Source organism: Salmo trutta, chromosome 33 (assembly GCF_901001165.1).
Source record: "Salmo trutta chromosome 33, fSalTru1.1, whole genome shotgun sequence".
NCBI lineage: Eukaryota > Metazoa > Chordata > Actinopteri > Salmoniformes > Salmonidae > Salmo > Salmo trutta.
This window is the reverse complement of record NC_042989.1, coordinates 16,862,389-16,883,210: the sequence shown is the minus strand read 5'-3', so window position 1 is coordinate 16,883,210 and position 20,822 is coordinate 16,862,389. Positions and strand designations below refer to the sequence as shown.

Below are 20,822 nucleotides of genomic sequence, written 5' to 3'. Positions count from 1 at the left end.
CACACGAGAGCTTAGTGTCTGTCTGCTCGGCAGCGAAAGTGCTCAGAGGGCTTTAGCAAACCCAGGCCATCCCAAGCTCATTGCTTCTTTAGACTGGCAGGATGTTGATGATTTACCTTCTCCTTGTAAATCCCCAGCTCCTTCTCTTTCGCTATCCTCTCTTCCTTTCCTGAAAGTATAAATGGGGATTGGGAATTAAATTGGGAATGTAATTATCAGTAAGGCGAGTCAAGACAAAGCAGTATATTACAATATGTGCATAGTGTGGTGTGGCTGAACCTTTCTGCTCTTTCAAGTAGTCTTCGTTCTGTTTCATCTAAAGCTCAGTCTTGATTTTCACCTCTTTGTCATTCAGGAGATACTGCAGTGAAGGGAAGTACATAAATGACCTCAGTTATGCATTTCCAGTTATTATTCGCTGGCAATCCTGTCATTTCAGAATGAATGGATGTTTCAATAGAAGGTGCCCTCTAAATGTCAAAATGTTAGTACATACCAGCTCAATCTCATCATCATCAATACCACTTAGGTCGAGCTCTCCATTTTCAGTGTCCCCATCTGAAAAATAAATGAGACATCATCATTATTGTTGTAGGTTCTCTGGTACGTCAACTCACTCTGGGAGAAAGAGAGAAATTCCCCAACAGATAACACTTTACAAACACTCATCAATTGTGTTTCTGCACAGAAAATTGTGCCTGGATTTTTATCAGTAAATAATAAACACAGTAACTTCTGATAACAATAACTAATAGGCTTAACTCTGCTTTAAGTTGATCTGCCTGTACAGAGTTTCTTCTCAATTACGATGTGCTTTCAAGATTGCAGTACGTTTTATTTTGTTGCTGAAACAACAATTTGCATTTTGTTGCGAGACAATGGATGCCTGAGCTGCATTTCCATTTTTACCCTCCTTCCTCTGATGATTACTCAGGTTGTCAGAGAAGAAACAGCCACCTTTATGCCGAGACAAGACAGGAGATCGTTCAAATCCCAGCGCACTCAACACTTCAACGATGGAAGGGGGAAAAGAACTAGTTCCACAAAGGAAAAGTTTTGATTACCTTTGATAACGGAGACAAAAAGGATGGAGGGTTTGACTTCGGAAAGAATGAAAAAATAAATACAACAGCTTTCACACACAGACTCTTCTCCTTGATTAGCCATTTTCCAATAAAGTAGGACTCCGTCACCTGCCTAAAGACATCAGACACAGTCCCAATCAAAGGGAAGAGGAGAATCACGTCTTAAGAGGCAATATGTTGCAGGTTTATGGGAGTCGTTTAACTTCTGTCAGCTCCCGGTCTTTTGACGTGTTCAGAGAGCCCTCCTTCCCCGGGTTCACACTTCAAAGCCGTGCCAAAAGCATCCACAGGCAGCCTTCCCAGTTAATTAAGGAGAGACAGGTGCACAGGACACACACACACACACACACACACACACACACACCTTCAAGGTTGGGGTATAGTGAATTGCAATAATACTATAGAAGCAATCCAGCCAGTCGAGTTCAGTTGAGTAGCAGCTAGCCTCTCAAAAGAGCTACACAGATAGGTCCCAATCTGTCTAGGGATGTGCATCTTTCCCTTTCAAGACGATTCGATATGTATCCAGATACAGCGCATTCAGATCCCTTAAGACCTCTTGACTTTTTCCAAATTTTGTTACGTTACAGCCTTATCCTAAAATGGATTAAAATCGTTTTTTCCATAGATCTACACAGAAAAGGCCCATATTGACAAAGCCAAAAAAAGGTTTGGACATTGTTGCTAATTTTACAGTATTCAAACCCTTTACTTAGTACTTTGTTGAAGAACCTTTGGCAGCGATTACAGCCTTGAGTCTTCTTGGGTATGACGCTACAAGCTCGGCACAACTGTATTTGGGAAGTTTCTCCCATTCTCTGCAGATCCTCTCAAGCTCTGTCAGGTTGGATGGGGAGCGTCGCTGCACAGCTATTTTTAGGTCTCTCCAGAGATGTTCGATTCGGTTCAAGTCCAGGCTCTGGCTGGGCCACTCAAGAACATTCAGAGACTTGTCCTGAAACCACTCCTGCGTTGTCTTGGCTGTGTGCTTAGGGTCATTGTTCTGGTGGAAGGTGAACCTTGGCCCCAGCATGAGGTCCTGAGCACTCTGTAGCAGGTTTTCATAAAGAATCTCTGTACTTTGCTCCATTCATCTTTCTAGTCGATCCTGACTAGTCTCCCCGTCCCTGCCGCTGAAAAACATCCGTACAACATGATGCTGCCATTACCATGCTTCACCGTAGGGATGGTGCCAGGTTTCTTCCAGGCGTGACGCTTGGCATTCAGGCCAAAGAGTTCAATCTTGGTTTCATCAGACCAGATCATCTTTTTTCTTTCTCATGGTCTGAGACTTTACGTGCCTTTTGGCAAACTCCAAGCGCGCCGTCATGTGCCTTTTACTGTGGAGTGGCTTCCGTCTGGCCACTCTACCATAAAAGCCTGATTGGTGGAGTGCTGCAGAGATGGTTGTCCTTCTGGAAGGTTCTCCCATCTCCACAGAGGAATGCTGTCAGAGTGACCATCAGGTTCTTTGTCACCTCCCTGACCAAGGCCCTTCTCCGATTGCTCAGTTTGGACGGGCGGCCAGCTCTAGGAAGAGTCTTGGCGGTTCCAAACTTCTTCCATCTAAGAATGATGGAGGCCACTGTGTTCTTGGGGACCTTCAATGCCACAGAAATGTTTTGGTACCCTTCCCCAGATCTGTGCCTCAACACAATCCTGTCTCGGAGCTCTACGGACAATTTCTTTGACCTCATGGCTTTGTTTTTGCTCTGACATGCACTGTCAACTGTGAGACCTTATATAGACAGGTGTGTGCTTTTCCAAATCATGTCCAATCAATTGAATTTACTACAGGTGGACTCCAAGTTGTAGAAACATCAAGGATGATCAATGGAAACAGGATGCACCGGAGCTCAAATTTTGAGTCTCATTGCAAAAGGTCTGAATACTTATATAAATGTCTTTCATTTGTAATACATTTGCAAAAACAAAATCTAAAAACCTGTTTTTACTTTGTGATTATGGAGTATTGTGTGTAGATTGATGAGGAAAATGTTTTATTTAAATCATTGAGAAAAAGGCTGTAACGTACCAAATGTGAAAAAAGTAAAAAGGGGAATACAGGAACTATGTTTTAGTTTAAAATGATTCGGTTTGATTAGAGAAACGAATCAATGAAATTTGGTGTACTAACATTTGTTGCATAAACACATTCGTTTTCCATTATAAATTCAAATATGCTGCTGATGGAGTTGTCTGAGCTGTGTGTGCTGTATGTAGGGATCTCGTAAGGGAAACTGGGCATCCCCCCCAAAATAAATATTTGTAATTTTTGCATATTAAATAGTATTAGAGCTATTAATGTATCAATATTCATCTTTAAAAAATTGCTATGATTTCACCCCCGTCTTATAATCGAATGGTTTAAAGCTCAGACACACCGGTAGGATTGTCAAACGTTTGCCTGCCGACAGTATTTAGCCAGAGCCCCACCTGTTTTTTGTCTGTTTTGCATGTTATTTTGACATTATTACGTGTCACATATCAGTTTGCATTTAATCTAATAATAAAAAATAGAAAATAGAGTTAATAAAGCCGCATACAAACTTGGTCTCATTTTTGCTTTCTTGAGTAAGGCTTCTCCAAAATGCAGGTGTTTCAGCCTAGCTCAATGTTTTCTGTGGTAGTGGGGCAGCCAGTGGAAAATATGGAGCGTAGGGGTTGGTAATGTTCTTTAGTTGCGCCGTGATTGGTTCAGTGTTCTGTCACTCATGGCGACACTACGTCACAGCAAAATATATAGGGAGCGCTTGAAAATTGAAGCCCATTGGGTGCTGCCATAGAGTTACATTAAAAGTGCACATCCAAGAAGGCTCAAGGTCATTGGCCACAGATAAAATAACGTCAAATCACATATCTACCGTATCTTTGATTGGACTGACCATGTCAACATCATACTTTCAAAATCTTAGCTAGCAAGCTAAACAAGCAGTCATGTATCAAGTCGACAATCTACTGGCAAATCCTTATCATATGAAGAGAAATTATAGATAAAACATATCGGTGCTCATCGGCCATTAACATTACACAACAAGTTGGAAATCGCAAATTCAACAATGAGTGGTTTGGAGGGAATCAGTGGCTAACTGCAAGCGTTGAGAAGTAATCACTAGCCTGCTATTTAGTGGAGTGGGTGTGTGGTCCATCTCTGGGTTTAAGGGTCTCTTTCTAAGCTTAAAAGGATAAACATTCACATACAGTACCATGCAGAAGAAAAAGGTTGAATAAATTGGCCATGTTGTTAATCCAGCATGACTTCTGCCGCATTCAAAACAACTGGGAAATCTCAGACTTCAGTGAGTTCAAGACAACTGGGAACTCGGGAGAAAAAAACGATCTCCGACTGGGAAAATACGTTTTGAACGATCACCCAACTCACATATCCAAATCGGGAACTCTGGCCTCTTACAAGAGCTCTGGCCTGAAGATTACTGATGTCATGATTCAACCTTGTTTTTTCACCCAAATTCCCAGTTGTCTTGAAAGCTCCATAAATCCAGAGAATGCCAGACTTTGATGTAAGTTTGATGATAAAATTTGCCCACAAGGACTGCCGCACCACCTTCCTGTTCAAGTGAGGACAACACAACAAGGTGAGTCCAAAAATGTATTGTATGCTGCTGCATAATGATGTAACATGTCAGGGAGGTATGTATACTGTAGCTAAGAAAGTAATACTAAGTGTATGTTGTGTAGTAAGCTGTTAGCAGTCCATGTACCTCACCATAATACATTTGGTCCCTTTTCCCCTCTTATTTTCGCCTACTGTTCTGACTTGGTGGTGCACATGTAGCCTATAGCCTGTTTTAGAGAAATGTAATCATTTAATATTGTAAGAGCTTTCATTAATGTATTGTTAAGTGTTGTGTAGTGCCCTTGCATCTTTAAAAAATGGGGGAGTTGACATGCTAGAATCGTACTTAGCAGCTCTGAACAGTGTCGGCAGTCAAGATCTTTTGTGTTCACACAGAAAAACGTGGAAGTCGTCAGCCACTCAGCCTTGTTAAAATACTCCAAACCAGAAGGTGGCAGTAGCATTGTTTGGCAAAGCATATCGCTTATGGTCTAGATTCCAAGGTATTTGCGCTAAATGTTGCTATTTGTAGAAAGCCCTTGTTGATACTAGCCAGATGACCAAAGCTAGATAACTACCTAGAAAGAAGACTTAGAAACAATTGAATTCACTCTCCATAATACCATACTGCCAGCCCATAGCCAAATGTTTAGCTAGCACAAGTTACACTGCACTAACTTGTCAGCTGTTTCATGGAAACTTGCTAATCCATTGTAATTTAATTATAATGTCAATACTCGCTACAGTGGTTTGTTAGCTTGGAGGAAGTATATTGTGTCATGTGCATTGCGTCTGTGCACTTTGCTAGCTACCATCCCATAGCCTACATTGCATATAAAGTGTGACTTGCTCAGTTGTGAATGTACGGAGAAAATTGCCAATTTTTTATTGGCTGCCCCACGTGGGGGTTCGTGATCTCTGTCTCAAAGTCAAGTTGTTGGTCACTGACAAGAATTGCGATTCAAGAAGTAGAAAATCGGTAGGTTTGTCGCTACCGGGTAGGCATGCAGCAACTACCGCTTTTGCTGTAGCAAGAGAAAGAACGGCCTCCCACTGTGATAAGTACCTATCAGCAGTGAGATTCTCAGCGTGTTTCATGATTTAGAGTGTTGGGAAGTTGAGGACGGCTTCTCCCGCGTCGACCATGCAGTCAGTGCGGGTAGCAAAAGTGATTGCTGTCCTCTTTATGAAATTATCAACTTTATCCTGTATATCTAAAAATGACCATATATACAGATTTCTTTCAAGCAAAAGTATTGCAGATGGTGAACCTGAAAAATTTAAATAAAATATACTGCTCAAAAAAATAAAGGGAACACTTAAACAACACATCCTAGATCTGAATGAAAGAAATAATCTTATTAAATACTTTTTTCTTTACATAGTTGAATGTGCTGACAACAAAATCACACAAAAATAATCAATGGAAATCCAATTTATCAACCCATGGAGGTCTGGATTTGGAGTCACACTCAAAATTAAAGTGGAAAACCACACTACAGGCTGATCCAACTTTGATGTAATGTCCTTAAAACAAGTCAAAATGAGGCTCAGTAGTGTGTGTGGCCTCCACGTGCCTGTATGACCTCCCTACAATGCCTGGGCATACTCCTGATGAGGTGGCGGATGGTCTCCTGAGGGATCTCCTCCCAGACCTGGACTAAAGCATCCACCAACTCCTGGACAGTCTGTGGTGCAACGTGGCGTTGGTGGATGGAGCGAGACATGATGTCCCAGATGTGCTCAATTGGATTCAGGTCTGGGGAACGGGCGGGCCAGTCCATAGCATCAATGCCTTCCTCTTGCAGGAACTGCTGACACACTCCAGCCACATGAGGTCTAGCATTGTCTTGCATTAGGAGGAACCCAGGGCCAACCGCACCAGCATATGGTCTCACAAGGGGTCTGAGGATCTCATCTCGGTACCTAATGGCAGTCAGGCTACCTCTGGCAAGCACATGGAGGGCTGTGCGGCCCCCCAAATAAATGCCACCCTACACCATGACTGACCCACCGCCAAACCGGTCATGCTGGAGGATGTTGCAGGCAGCAGAACGTTCTCCACGGCATCTCCAGACTCTGTCACGTCTGTCACGTGCTCAGTGTGAACCTGCTTTCATCTGTGAAGAGCACAGGGCGCCAGTGGCGAATTTGCCAATCTTGGTGTTCTCTGGCAAATGCCAAACGTCCTGCACGGTGTTGGGCTGTAAGCACAACCCCCACCTGTGGACGTCGGGCCCTCATACCACCCTCATGGAGTCTGTTTCTGACCGTTTGAGCAGACACATGCACATTTGTGGCCTGCTGGAGGTCATTTTGCAGGGCTCTGGCAGTGCTTCTCCTGCTCCTCCTTGCACAAAGGCGGAGGTAGCGGTCCTGCTGCTGGGTTGTTGCCCTCCTACGGCCTCCTCCACGTCTCCTGATGTACTGGTCTGTCTCCTGGTAGCGCCTCCATGCTCTAGACACTACGCTGACAGACACAGCAAACCTTCTTGCCACAGCTCGCATTGATGTGCCATCCTGGATGAGCTGCACTACCTGAGCCACTTGTGTGGGTTGTAGACTCCGTCTCACGCTACCACTAGAGTGAAAGCACCGCCAGCATTCAAAAGTGACCAAAACATCAAAACGTCTGTGGTTACCACCTGCAGAACGACTCCTTTATTGGGGGTGTCTTGCTAATTGCCTATAATTTCCACCTGTTGTCTATTCCATTTGCACAACAGCATGTGAAATTTATTGTCAATCAGTGTTGCTTCCTAAGTGGACAGTTTGATTTGACAGAAGTGTGATTGACTTGGAGTTACATTGTGTTGTTTAAGTGTTCCCTTTATTTTTTTGAGCAGTGTATAATGTAAGCCCCAATCAGTACGTAGGCTATAGTCAGATGAGTTGTTTCTCCGTTGGTAGCTTAGGCTACTTTTATTCCGATAAAACATTATTCAGGGTCCTCCCCGAGTGGCGCAGCTGTCTAAGGCACTGCATTGCAGTGCTAGAGGCGTCACTACAGATCCAGGTTCGATCCCGGGCTGTGTCGGAGCTGAACGCGACCAGGGGACCCATGAGGCAGTGCACAATTGGCCAAGCACCATCTGGGTTAGGGGAGGGTTTGGCTGGCTGGGATGTCCTTGTCCCATCGCGCTCTAGCGACTCCTTGTGGCGGCCATGCAAATGCACACTGACTTCGATCGCCAGCTGTATGGTATTTCCTCTGACGCAGCTGGCTTCCGGGTTAAGTGAGCAGTGTGTCACGAAGCAGTGCGGCTTGGCCGGGTCGTGTTTCAGAGGACGCATGGCTCTTTACTTTTACCTTCGTTGTCACTCAACAAATAAAGCCTGATATTGCGCAAGCCATTTCTACAAACATTTGAATGCTGAAGGTGACGCACATCTGCGCCAGCATGCGAAACTGAGGTTGTCAGGCATGCAAAATGACTTATAGATTAATGAGTGTCAACACAATTACATGCTTACTTCCACACTGGAGGACGCAGTTGTTACAAAAGAGCCATTTTCAGAAGGTAGAAAGAAAGTAATTTGAGCAACATCAAAAAAGAAAATGTGAACCGGTGATTCATAACGTTTGAATCGATTTTCTGACCAATGCATGCTACAATTGAATCGGTTTGGGGTCCCGCAGACCATATCTTATACATCTGAACAGGGACCGATGTATTTCGGTGAATCGTTCCATCTCTACAATTTACACATTCTATTCTCCTTTGATAAAACCCTACTAAAAATGATATCATAGTGGGAGATTGCCCCTCCCCAGCATCTAGGCCTGGGCTGGCTGACGGGAGCCTGAGGAGTTTTGGCAGAACCTCAAGTACCCCCAGATCCCAGCACAAGGCACAGCACACCCTACATATCGATGCCATGAGCCCCAGGATTTCTTGGGCCTTTCCTTTTCCAGGGAACATTTATTTTCCAGCAGATTCCCCTCCCCCTGGAGCACTCTGGAATGCACTCTCAATCCACCACAGAGGGGAGGAGAGGAGAGGGAGGCAAGGAGGAGGAAGCGGAGGAATAGACCACTGTCAGATCATCAATTGTGTGGGCAAGTTAAAAACACCCCATTCTGTCCAGATCCTCAGATATGGGTAACCTGACTCGTGCTCACCCCCACACCAATCCCCACTCCCCCGCATGGTCTCAGGCAGCCTAACTGATGGCTCACCCCCATCCCCCGCACGGCTCGGTCTCAGGCGGCCTGCCTGTGATGTGGTCAGAGATTAGATGCTACACTGCAAAGCTTCACTGATATAAATAAAGAAAAGAAACATGCCCTCAGGAACAAACCCTAGCAGGTGGAGAGCCTTTTGAAGATGGAGAAAGAGAAAGAAGAAGAGCATCGCTGAAGTTCATTGATCTCCTTGAGCCCATATTTCATTTCAGTCTTCAGAGGAACGAGAGAAAAAAAGTGTGGTTCAGCAAATGACAGGGACCATCGGTGCTGGTGTCTGCCGTTCCTTCTCACCTGCATCCTCCTCCCCTCTCCGCTCTCTTCCCAGAAAACAAAAGACTCTCCAGAGTTTGTGTGATCCTCAGGATGAATCAGCTAGTGACATGGTGCTGCTCACGGTGGATCACCATTACCCAGACTTCAAGACTACCTTGATGTTCCCAACAACACTGCTCCAAGCATATCAAACACAGCCTTTCCCTTAACCTGAGAACATGACAAGCCTCATCATTCTCAAAAGTTTCCATTCAGAACCAGCAATCGTATCAAATAGACTACATGGCAGCTCTGCCCTGAAGACAACCAAACAAGGAGAGCAGAGAAAAAAAAAGTGTAATACTCTCCATGACTGACAGGGGCAGGCCAGGCTGAGGCGAGGAGAAGAGCACCCATTAAAATGTGACCTCCCTAACCTTGACAGAGCCCAGACAGACCCTACTCCCACTCAGCCACCTGCTCCTCATGCCTGGGCCCCTGCACTGAGCCAGAGAGGGAAGGAGTACAAGAGAGATCGAGATGGAGGGAGATCGAAAGGGAGCTAGTGAGAGATATAGTGCTTCTGGGGGCAGGGCATTGTGCTGGTTCATCATATTGAGCGCATCTCTAGTACTCAACCTTGGAGACAGGGATCCACCAGGCATTACAGCCCACTTCATTATCCTTTCCAAGCCTTTAACATATCTGAATTCTCTGTGGTTCTTTTTCTGATAAGAATCAATTTTATGAAAAGACATTTTCAAAGGCTTCCTTGCCATGCGTAGCCAATGTGATTTAAAGGATATATTTTTTTTTTTTATCCGGATATTTTCTACCTGCAGGCTGCAATGTTTTTATCTGTTATGTCAGCTATTTTCACATAATGGCAATAGAAGTTAATTTTAGATCTGTACCATTTTCATTTAGATATCATTTTGATTAACCACATGACATTGATTTTGAGATGAAGACTTTATTCTAAATTAAACTGTTCCACAAAAATGTGGTTATGAAAATCATAACTAGCACGCAGATCAGTAGATATGATACAATAACTTGGCACTCCAAATGGAAAAGGTTGCCGACCACTGGTGTAGCCGGTTACAGGCAAATTCAGGAGCTTTTTTCCCCTTCTGGTTAGGCTATACTGATATCTGGCTACCTCTTTAGTAACATGTGCGTCTTCATAGTTAATTGCAGTGCTTAAAGCATCAGACAAGCTCAGTATAGTAGTTTTATTCAAACATAGGGTGTGTCTTTATATATGGAAAAATGCACGTTTAAAAATGTTGAAAAATGGACTGGTCGAAAGAACAGTTGACTCTCGGTCAACTAAGATTCTTTTGTTGTTGGGGACAGTCCTCCTTCTGACCCTATACTGCATCAAGGTCATTCTGTGGTGAATGTCCTGAAAACCACCAATCTGGTGCCTTGTGTGTGTGTGTGTGTGGGGCATGCGTGACGTAACAGCCTGAGGCATATGCTTTCCTGCTACTGCATGGTAAACGGCTGCCGTCATCTCCACTCAGGCTGGGAGCAGCAGACACACCGTTTCCCTTCCCTCCCCAGGCCAGGGAGACAGATCATGTCCAGTCAGGACTCTATCAGATGACATGTCACAGACTATGACGCAGCATCTCACCAAGCCTAGGAGACACTACTGCAGCTCTTCAGAAAACACACATATTTCAGCCTGGTTTCACATTCAGAAAAGGGCTTTGTGAGACTTGTTGAAAAAGTGTAGTACGCCTGTAGAGACAGAGGCTTAAAATAAATACTAGGATGTTTTTATTTATTTTATTTCTTCCACATTTTAGCATCTCTGTGTTGTCATCAGTCATCACCCCACCACACAATTCTCAGAGTGGCTGGCCATCCAGCCATCTGTCAAGCTGGCCCCGGTTCTACTGTACCGCCCCCAAGCATTGTAAACACCCCACATCCCGCCTCCTCACTGTGGAATTGAGGTATCCATAGCTGTCAGAGACAGAGTGTAATGACTAAGCGGAGGATGGGTGTGTGTATGTGTGGGTGGAGGTTAGCTCCATCTGACCTCTCTATGATTGCCTTTTTGTTAAATGGGAAGGAGGATAGAAAAGCTGTGGCGTTTACAATGGACTACATTTTTTTAAGGCTAGCTCGGGTTGGGTGGTCACATGGGTAGAGTGTGGTGCTGCTGATGCAGTAAACATATGATTCTATTCCACCTTTAATAGCTTCTAAATATATATTTTAACAGCCAAAACGAGGAAACGGCTTTCCTGTCACTGCTCAGTTAGATCTGCTTTAAGACATTCACACACACAGGTCGTTATAAATTGGTAGGTTTAGCTATAAAGTGTCCAGAGTAGTAGTTGTAGTCTTAGAATTGGAGAGGCAGGATTTCTGCTTGGGTGAGTCTATTTACAAATGGCTTTAAGCACTGGCAGCAATGCACAACTTCAGTCCTTGGGTGACTAATGATTATCAACACCTGACAGATGTGGGGAAAACGAGGCGTGAGTTTGGTTTCTGGGCAATCAACAACTGAAATGAAAGTGCTGAGATTAGAATTGCAAAACTACCAGTATTTTAACAAAGTTACCAGAATGTTCAGAGAATAGAGGTGAAACATTAAAGAGAAAAAGGAAAGGAAGGCAGGCTAACGTTTTATATCTGTGTCCATATTGTCCATGAGTTTGCAGTGGATAGGTCATATGGTTCAAGAAGAAATAGCCTAATTAATGAAAAAAAGCATCTAAATCAACAATGGCATTTGTCAGAAAATTACTATTCCAACTACTTACTTTTTTCACAACTGCCACTAGTTGTGCCAAAACAGACATGGGACACTTTTTATAAAAGTAAATGTAAAAAAAAAAAAGAAAAAACGTTTTTTAAATATGCTGAAACCCTCATATTAAAGCACCAATGGTATTCACTAAGTTGATGATACGAAATATATAAAAGGCCACACAGAGGGCCAGAGATAATTACAGACACCTGTGTTAATCTGAAGTACCCAAAATGTAATGTGATAAAATAAAAAGTTCTATGTTCTATGGTGACTTTATGTTTTACCAGTTAACTAGTAATATTGTATACCCTCCCTTTGCAACCCTAGCTAAGATTCACCTACATTCAGAAGCCAACACTTTTAAAAACGGCCCTTGCGGAGCGCTGACATTCCCAGCCCCATAAAAGCAGAACCGTTTAAAAAGTGCCAGAGGTTGACTTTGCTCAGTGAGGCAGTTAAGGTCAGCCAAAAGTCATTGATTGGATTAAGTGCCTGGATGAAAGCACTTCAATCAATGCCTGCTCTAAATGGTATAGGACAGTGCTCCCTTAAGACAAAAAACTATGTAGACCAGGGCCGCCGGCAAACGTGTGGCGAGCAGGCATTTCCAAAGCACTTTTCAGTAAAAAAAAAAAAATAATAATAATAATTATTCAACCTTTTAACTAGGCAAGTCAGTGAAGAACAAATTCTTATTTACAATGACGGCCTAGGAACAGTGAGTTAACTGCCTTTTTCAGGGGCAGAAGAACAGATTTTACCATGTCAGCTCGGGGATTCGATCTAGCAATGTAATGTTTTTTAGACTGACTTGCCTCATGATTCATCAACTCACGCACAATTAGTAGCCCATTTGTCCTTCCCATCAGAGTGCTGCAGATTGTGTGTGTGTGTGTGTAGGGTTGCACATTTTGGGGTATATTCAGGAGGTGGAGACTTTGCGGGAATATAATGTAAATTAATATTAATACCATTTAAATGTACATGTTTTTTGCATTGGATATACAGTTGAAGTCAGAAGTTTACATAAACTAGTTTTAATGACTCCAACCTAAGTGTTTCAACCAATCCACACATTTCTTGTTAACAAACTATAGTTCTGGCAAGTCAGTTAGGACATTTTTCCAACAATTGGTTTACAGACAGATTTCACTGTATCACAATTCCAGTGGGTCAGAAGTTTACGTACACTAAGTTGACTGTGCCTTTAAACAGCTTGGAAAATTCCAGAAAATGATGTCATGGCTTTAGAAGCTTCTGATAGGCTAATTGACATCATTTGAGTCAATTGGAGGTGCACCTGTGGATGTATTTCAAGGCCTACCTTCAACCTCAGTGCCTCTTTGCTTGACATCATGGGAAAATCAAAAGAAAAATCAGCCAAGACCTCAAAAAAAGAATTGTAGACCTCCACAAGTCTGGTTCATCCTTGGGAGCAATTTCCAAACACCTGAAGGTTACACATTCATCTGTACAAACAATAGTGTGCAAGTATAAACACCCTGGGGCCACAGACGTCATTCCGCTCAGGAAGGAGACGCGTTCTGTCTCCTAAAGATGAACGTACTTTGGTGCGAAAAGTGCAAATCAATCCCAGCACAGCAGCAAAGGACCTTGTGAAGATGCTGGAGGAAACAGGTACAAAAGTATCTATATCCACAGTAAAATTAGTCCTTTATCGACATAACCTGAAAGGCCGCTCAGCAAGGAAGAAGCCACTGCTCCAAAACCGCCATAAAAAAAGTCAGACTACGGTTTGCAACTGCACATGGGGACAAAGATGGTATTTTTGGAGAAACGTCCTCTGGTCTGATGAAACAAAAATAGAACTGTTTGGCCATAATGACCATCGTTATGTTTGGAGGAAAAAGGGGGAGGCTTGCAAGCTGAAAAACACCATCCCAACCACGAAGCACGGTGGTGGCAGCATGTTGTGGGGGTGCTTTGCTGCAGGAGGGACTGGTGCACTTCTCAAAATAGATGGCATCATGAGGAAGCAAAATTATGTGGATATATTGAAACATCTCAAGACATCAGTCAGGAAGTTAAAGCTTGGTCGCAAATGGGTCTTCCAAATGGACAATGACCCCAAGCATACTTCCAAAGTTGTGTCAAAATGGCTTAAGGACAACAAAGTCAAGGTATTTTAGAGGCCATCACAAAGCCCTGACCTCAATCCTATAGAACATTTGTGGGCAGAACTGAGAAAGTGTGTGCGAGCAAAGAGGCCTACAAACCTGACTCAGTTACACCAGCTCTGTCAGGAGGAATGGGCCAAAATTCACCCAACTTATAGTGGGAAGCTTGTGGAAGGCTACCCGAAATGTTTGACCCAAGTTAAACAATTTAACAGCAATGCTACCAAATACTAAATGTGTTTGTAAACTTCTGACCCACTGGCAATGTGATGAAAGAAATAAAAGCTGAAATAAAATAATTCTCTACTATTATTCTTAAAATGAAGTGGTGATCCTAACTGACCTAAGACAGGGAATTTTTACTAGGATTAAATGTCAGGAATTGTGAAAAACTGAGTTTAAATGTATTTGGCTAAGGTGTATGTAAACCTCCAACTTCAACTGTATTTACCACATGAGGACAGAAAGATAAACCTTTTACTTTATCATAAGTAGACAATTGCAAATGATTAAATCCTTTCAATAGAAATAAACTATTTAGTTACGAATTTAACTTTAATTAAATGAGTTGACTCTTCACATGGGGTGATTTCACTGAACAACAAAAGAAAGGGAATATTGAATGATCCCCAATGATCCATCGCATCTCCCAAAATCGTTTTCAACATACATCTGTAAAATGATAGTCTAGAAACTAAAGCTTTGGTTGTCTTCCTCTCAGGCTTCCATGTCTTCTCCCTGGACCTCCTCAATGTCCACCTCTTGAACATCAGACTGAGGTGGTCCAAGGTCATTGATGACTGCCTTCAGCTCATCTGCAATGTAGAGACCGGTGTGTCTGTTGTCCCTTGTGTCTGTGCTCTTGTAGAATACTGGTTGAGGGGTGGAGATGATAGTTAATTATTCCTTGCCCACGAACATTCGACCACCCATCAAAGATGACTGCAATACAGTCTGCTTTCTCTATGATTTGCATGACCTTCACTTGAACTCTGCATCCAGTAACTGAGTAGATAAAGCATGTCTGGTTGGAGGGGTGAACAACATTCAGAAATCTCTTCCAATACACATTGCCTGTGAACATCAAAGGTGAACCAGTTGCATACAGAGCTCGTGCAAGACATTCATCAGCCTTTCTCTGACTACGTTCCTCCGTTGAGTCAAAAAAACCTTCTGATTCCAGGACCATGAGCTGTTGCGATCGATAAGGTGTCCGATTCATAATTTTCCACTCGAATAGAAGTAAAGGTTTTTTGTTCAGTCTGCTGAACTGTAGCCTACCTACAGTATGTGCACTATCCCATCTGGCCAGTGGAAATTAAGCGGTAACGTTATGCATTTCTAACCTAAGCCAATTTATTTGTGTTGAGAAAATGTGAATGTGACCACATTTGGTTAATATTCAAACTTAGGTTTGCTAGGCTACCTAGGTCTTTTCAATCCAATAGGCTAGACTGTTAACTTTTTAATTACAGATGCATAGGCCTACATGATGCAACCCTGCATAAAGCAAGCTCAGCTATGATAATTATATTGTCAAGTCGCAGTTGGGTCATTGCACCAAATTGGGTGCTTTTTGATTAACATTTTGTTTTACCCAATTTTAACATGGTTATAAAAAGCAAAAATGTTCATCTTAATAAAACATGTTTTTCCATCTCAAGATGGGGTTGACGTGTTATGCGCAACCTACTGTTTTCCAAAACAAAACACCAGAAAATGGCAAAAGAGTAGAACAAGCTCACCTGCCTTTTACACTAGGGTTTGACTAGAAGATGTTCAATGTTTCTTTTGAAAAATAATTTGTGAAAAAGGAATCGTTTCACCATATTAAAACGAGAGTTCAGTTCATGTAACAGCATTGACCTTAAAATTAGAATATTTTTTCTCCATCAAATAAATAAAAATCGACAGAAATGACGGTGTAATCTTGGGGTTACGCAGGTTAAAATCTTCCTAGAGGGTGCAGAGGGACATGTCAAAACGCAGTCTTTATTCATAGGAAAAAAAATAAAAAGGGATTTACTGCACTTTCCATGTGGTCTATATTAAAAGGGCACTTCATTTAATATATCGGCTTTTCAATAGTTGTGCACAATCTCTACTTAAAATATCAAAGGGATGCAAAAGGCACTCATTTGTGGAACAACCTAGTTGTCTCTGTAACGGAAACCCCTCTGTTAGTCTAGTTTTAAAATAGAATTCATATGAACAAGTACAAGGCTGCTGCAGTTTGACAGGGGTTTCATCCTCCCTTGGGCCAGGATTTTTTTTTAACTATGTGACCTGGTTAGAAACACTCTGATCCCATCATCATAGCCCATATTAAAACCATTTTACAACTAATTCAGGGTTCGTACAGACATTGGCAAGTTGGCATTTAAATGATCGTTACATTCTAAAATGTGAACATTTCATGAGTAAATAGATTGGTGATTTTCCTACCTGTAGATGTGGCCGATGCAAGCACACAAAGCATGTACAGTGCATTCGGAAAGTATTCAGACCGCTTCACTTTTTCCACATTTTGTTATGTTACAGCCTTATTCTAAAATTGATTCAATAATTTTTTTCCCCCTCAAACTACACACAATACCCCATAATGACAAAGCGAAAACAGGTTTTAAAATAACAGAAATACCTTATTTACATACGTATTCAGACCCTTTGCTATGAGACTTGAAATTGAGCTCAGGTGCATCCTGTTTCCATTGATCATCCTTGAGATGTTTCTACAACTTGGAGTCCACCTGTGGTAGATGCAATTGATTGGACATGATTTGGAAAGGCTCACACTTGTCTATATAAAAAGGTCCCACAGTTGACAGTGCATGTCAAAGCAAAAACAAAGCCTTCCTAGAGCTGGCCGCCAGGCCAAACTGAGCAATCTGGGGACAAAGGGCCTTGGTCAGGGAGGTGGCCAAGAACCCGATGGTCACTCTTTGACAGAGCTCCAGAGTTTCTCTGTGGAGATGGGAGAACCTTACAGAAGGACAACCATCTTTGCAGCGCTTTACCAATCAAGCCTTTATTGTAGAGTGGCCGGACGGAAGCCACTCCTCTGTAAAAGGCACAAGAGCCTGCTTGGAGTTTGCCAAAAGGCAACTAAAGGCCTCTCAAACTATGAGAAACAAAATTCTCTGGTCTGATGAAACCAATATTGAACTATTTGGCCTGAATGCCATGCGTCACATCTGCAGGAAACCTGGCACCATCCCTATGGTGAAGCATGGTAGTGGCAGCATCATGTTGTGGGGATGTTTTTCAGCAGCAGGGACTGGGATCGAGGGAAAGTAGAATGGAGAAAAGTACAGAGAGATCCTTGATGAAAAAATGCTCCAGGGTGCTCAGGACCTCAGACTGGGGCCAAGGTTCACCTTCCAACAGGACAACAACCCTAACCACACAGCCAAGACAACACAGGAGTGGCTTCGGGGCAAGTCTCAATGTCCTTGAGTGGCCCAGCCAGAGCCCGGACTTGAACCCGATCGAACATCTCTGGAGAGACCTGAAAATAGCTGTGCAGCCAGGCTCCCCAACCAACCTGACAGAGCTTGAGAGGATCTGCAAAGAATGGGAGAAACTCTCCAAATACAGCTGTACCAAGCTTGTAGTATCATACCCAAGAAGACTCAAGGCTGTAATCCCTGCAAATCGTGCTTCATCAAAGTACTGTCTGAATACTTATTATGCATGTGATATTTTGTATACATTTTCTAACATTTCAAAAAAACAGTTTTTGCTTTGTCATTATGGGGTATTGTGTGTAGATTGAGGGGGGAAACTATTTAATGCATTTTAGAATTAGGCTGTAATGTAACAACATTTGGTAAAAGTGAATACTTTCTTTTTGAATACTTTCTGAATGCACTGTATGTCCATGTAGCAGTAGCATTCATCTCACCATTTGACATTTTGAAGAGTTATTGCATCATGTTTTTATAAGAAGAAAATGACCAAAAAAAAGGAGGTTAATTTTGTAAAGGAGGGCTTTGTACGGAAAGCCAAGTTGAAACCAACATCTGATGTCGTCCTCATAATAGCTGCACATGGTTTAACCGCAAAAAACGCAACACCTGTCAACTGAAACAGCGGGAAACAAATGAAAACAGCAACATCTCTCACAAAAACTGATCACAAATGAAATCACAGATAATTAAGACTCGCACACATAGCACCAAATGTGACATCTGACCACCAACATTTTTCACATGATTCTACATGTAAAATGGAATAATGGTAACCAGAAAACAAAATCACTAAGGGAAACTTTAGAGCGGGCTCAAGTTGCCCGACTGCTCAGTTCAGTTTGCCCCAGGCAATAGGGCAACCCTCAATGTCTCTTCTACAACTAGGTTCCAGAATTTTAACTGGTTACCATCAGGATAAAAAAAATCTCCCCACCACTCTGAGACCTGTGGTGCTACCTCTGATATAAACATCAGGCTGCCGAGTCACAAATCTATGCCAAGACTGGCTGCCATCTCCTGACTCAAGTGTAAATCAGTCTAGAGACTAAGGAATCTAGACTAGAGGAACACTTCAAATTGTAACAATCTTTCTAACCATGCCTCTGGTTTCCACCTTTCAATACAGGCTTGACGGATGGATGACAGATTGAGTGGACTAAAACAAACTTTAGTGTCTTAAATGCACAAACAGGCTCTCAAAGGACCCCCTCCCCCTTAAGTAGTGCCCAAACCAACAGTGCACGAAAACAGAACGCACACACACGGGATGAAAGACACCACACTAATGACAAGGTACTACTCTGTCCACATAATGCTTTAAAGATTGAGCTGGGGAGCCCTTGAACCTCTGCCCCTCCCAATTAGCCAGGCCTGAGAGACCTCTGGCAGCCTGCATCAACCATCTTCAGCGATACAGCTCCAAATGAAAACAAAAGAGGCACACACACACACACACTGGTTTCCTTTAATCATCCTCTCTCACTACGAGATCAGCCACATGTTAAAAGAGCAGCATATTAAAAGCCTTACATAAAAACGAGTCAAAATGTAGGCTAATACTGATTTTTCCCCATTCCGGACATGGAGGATGAGATCCACATGATAAATATACAACGACAAACTGACATCAGTCAATAAAACCTTTTGATCCGTTCATTTTAAAGAATATGTTTCAAGACGATTTTGATCACGGAATGGTGCGTCTTTTAAAACCAACCCCATCTTATAATCCATTCGACTGACAATAGAAGGTCAGGATGACGTTGCTGTCTTAGTGGCCGCACACTAACCCATCCCCTCCTTCGACTAACACTTCACCTTTCACCTTCTCTCTACACTCCCCAGATGCCCACTCCCATGAAAATCACTCCCATGAAAATCAATCCCCTTCACCACATCAGTCAACATACTCCTCATCTCTCACACCTATGAAAACCATCACATCTTGACATTTCTAGAAATGGAAGACAGGGTGAAGTGAGTGACAGTGGAATTATCAAAATGAGAAAGTAGCAGTAAGGAATATTTCCTATGCAACAAAGAGTATATAAAAAAAAGCATCAAGAGTAAAGGTATGCTTCCCAGCCGAAACAGTTCGGAAGAGTTTGTGCATATATTATGATGCGAGCACACTTGTTCGGTTCACCTAGCCAACTTCGGCTACCCGCCAGCCGAACTGAAGCATGCGGACGCCTTAAGCGACAGGTTTGCTCACCGTTCTCCTTCTCTTCTTCGGTGCACTTGCTGATGGACTCTGGGAGGCCCAGGCTGGCTGCGGTGTGCATGGGCCCTAGGAGGGAGACCAGCGATGGGCCTCTGCGTGGAAGTCTTTCCTCCTGCCTCTCTCCATACCCTTCCTCCTCCTCTCCTGGGAGAACCTGGTCACACAGGTCCTTGTTGAGGTGCTGGGCCACAGCTTTCAGCTCCTTGTTCTCCCTCTCCTGCCAGCCAGGAAGAGATATTTCATCATCATCATCATCATCATCATCATCCTCTTTTTCCAGGGGATCTAGGAGAGGGGGAGAAAAAGAACAAGACATGTACTTCTGTTTTGTCATGAAACTGACAGCTAAATTATCTGACATGATGCAGAAAATTATTTCCTCAATAATCCTCTGGTACCATTAAGCTGTCAAAGTATCATCATGATGACAGCCCTCTTAGTGTTGATAAAAGCCCAGTGTGTGTGTTATAATTTGGACTCCCAGCCCAGGCAGAGGAGCAACAGGCCTGCCAGTCAGACAGCCAGCGTCCTCCCCTGCTGAAGGCCATGCAGTGGGAAACAAACGCAACACAACCAGCTAGAGGGGTGCAGATGGTTAGAGAGTTTAGCCCATTACAGTTAGACAGCAAAGGTGCGTCATCATAACATTCTCATTTGCACTTTGAGTGAACATCAAATTTGGTCACCTAAAAAAAACATTTGTGTATTTAGAGAAGTTTCAGGCTCTAGCGACAATAGACTGGCAGAATACGGAGATATTCCATCCTCCACAGGGGGTTCTAGCTGGAGGACTGGCATGGCTGGCGAGCGCAGCAGGACCCATCTGTGCCGTACCGGTTTTTGCATAGGACCCATACATCCCTCTCAACTTGGGCCGGCTCTGCTCCAGCTCCATCTCAATCTCATCCTGGTACTCATGGATCTCACCTGTTGAGATAAAACCCAAACAACTCTGCTGACTCCACTCTAACTTTATACTCTTTGGAACTTTATGAAGAGTTTCATTAAAACTTGACTAGATACTGATCATAACGGTACCTTGAACATCGCCAATCCTCTTATCCAATTCTTCCTCAAGCTAGAAGAAAAAAGACACAAAAAAGAGCAGCAT

General features: G+C 43.0%; 1 pseudogene; it reads right to left on the bottom strand.

The window, feature by feature from the left end:
• LOC115172512 (transcription factor IIIB 90 kDa subunit-like) overlaps positions 1-20,822 on the bottom strand; it is a 47,501-nt pseudogene that overhangs the window by 11,879 nt on the left and 14,800 nt on the right.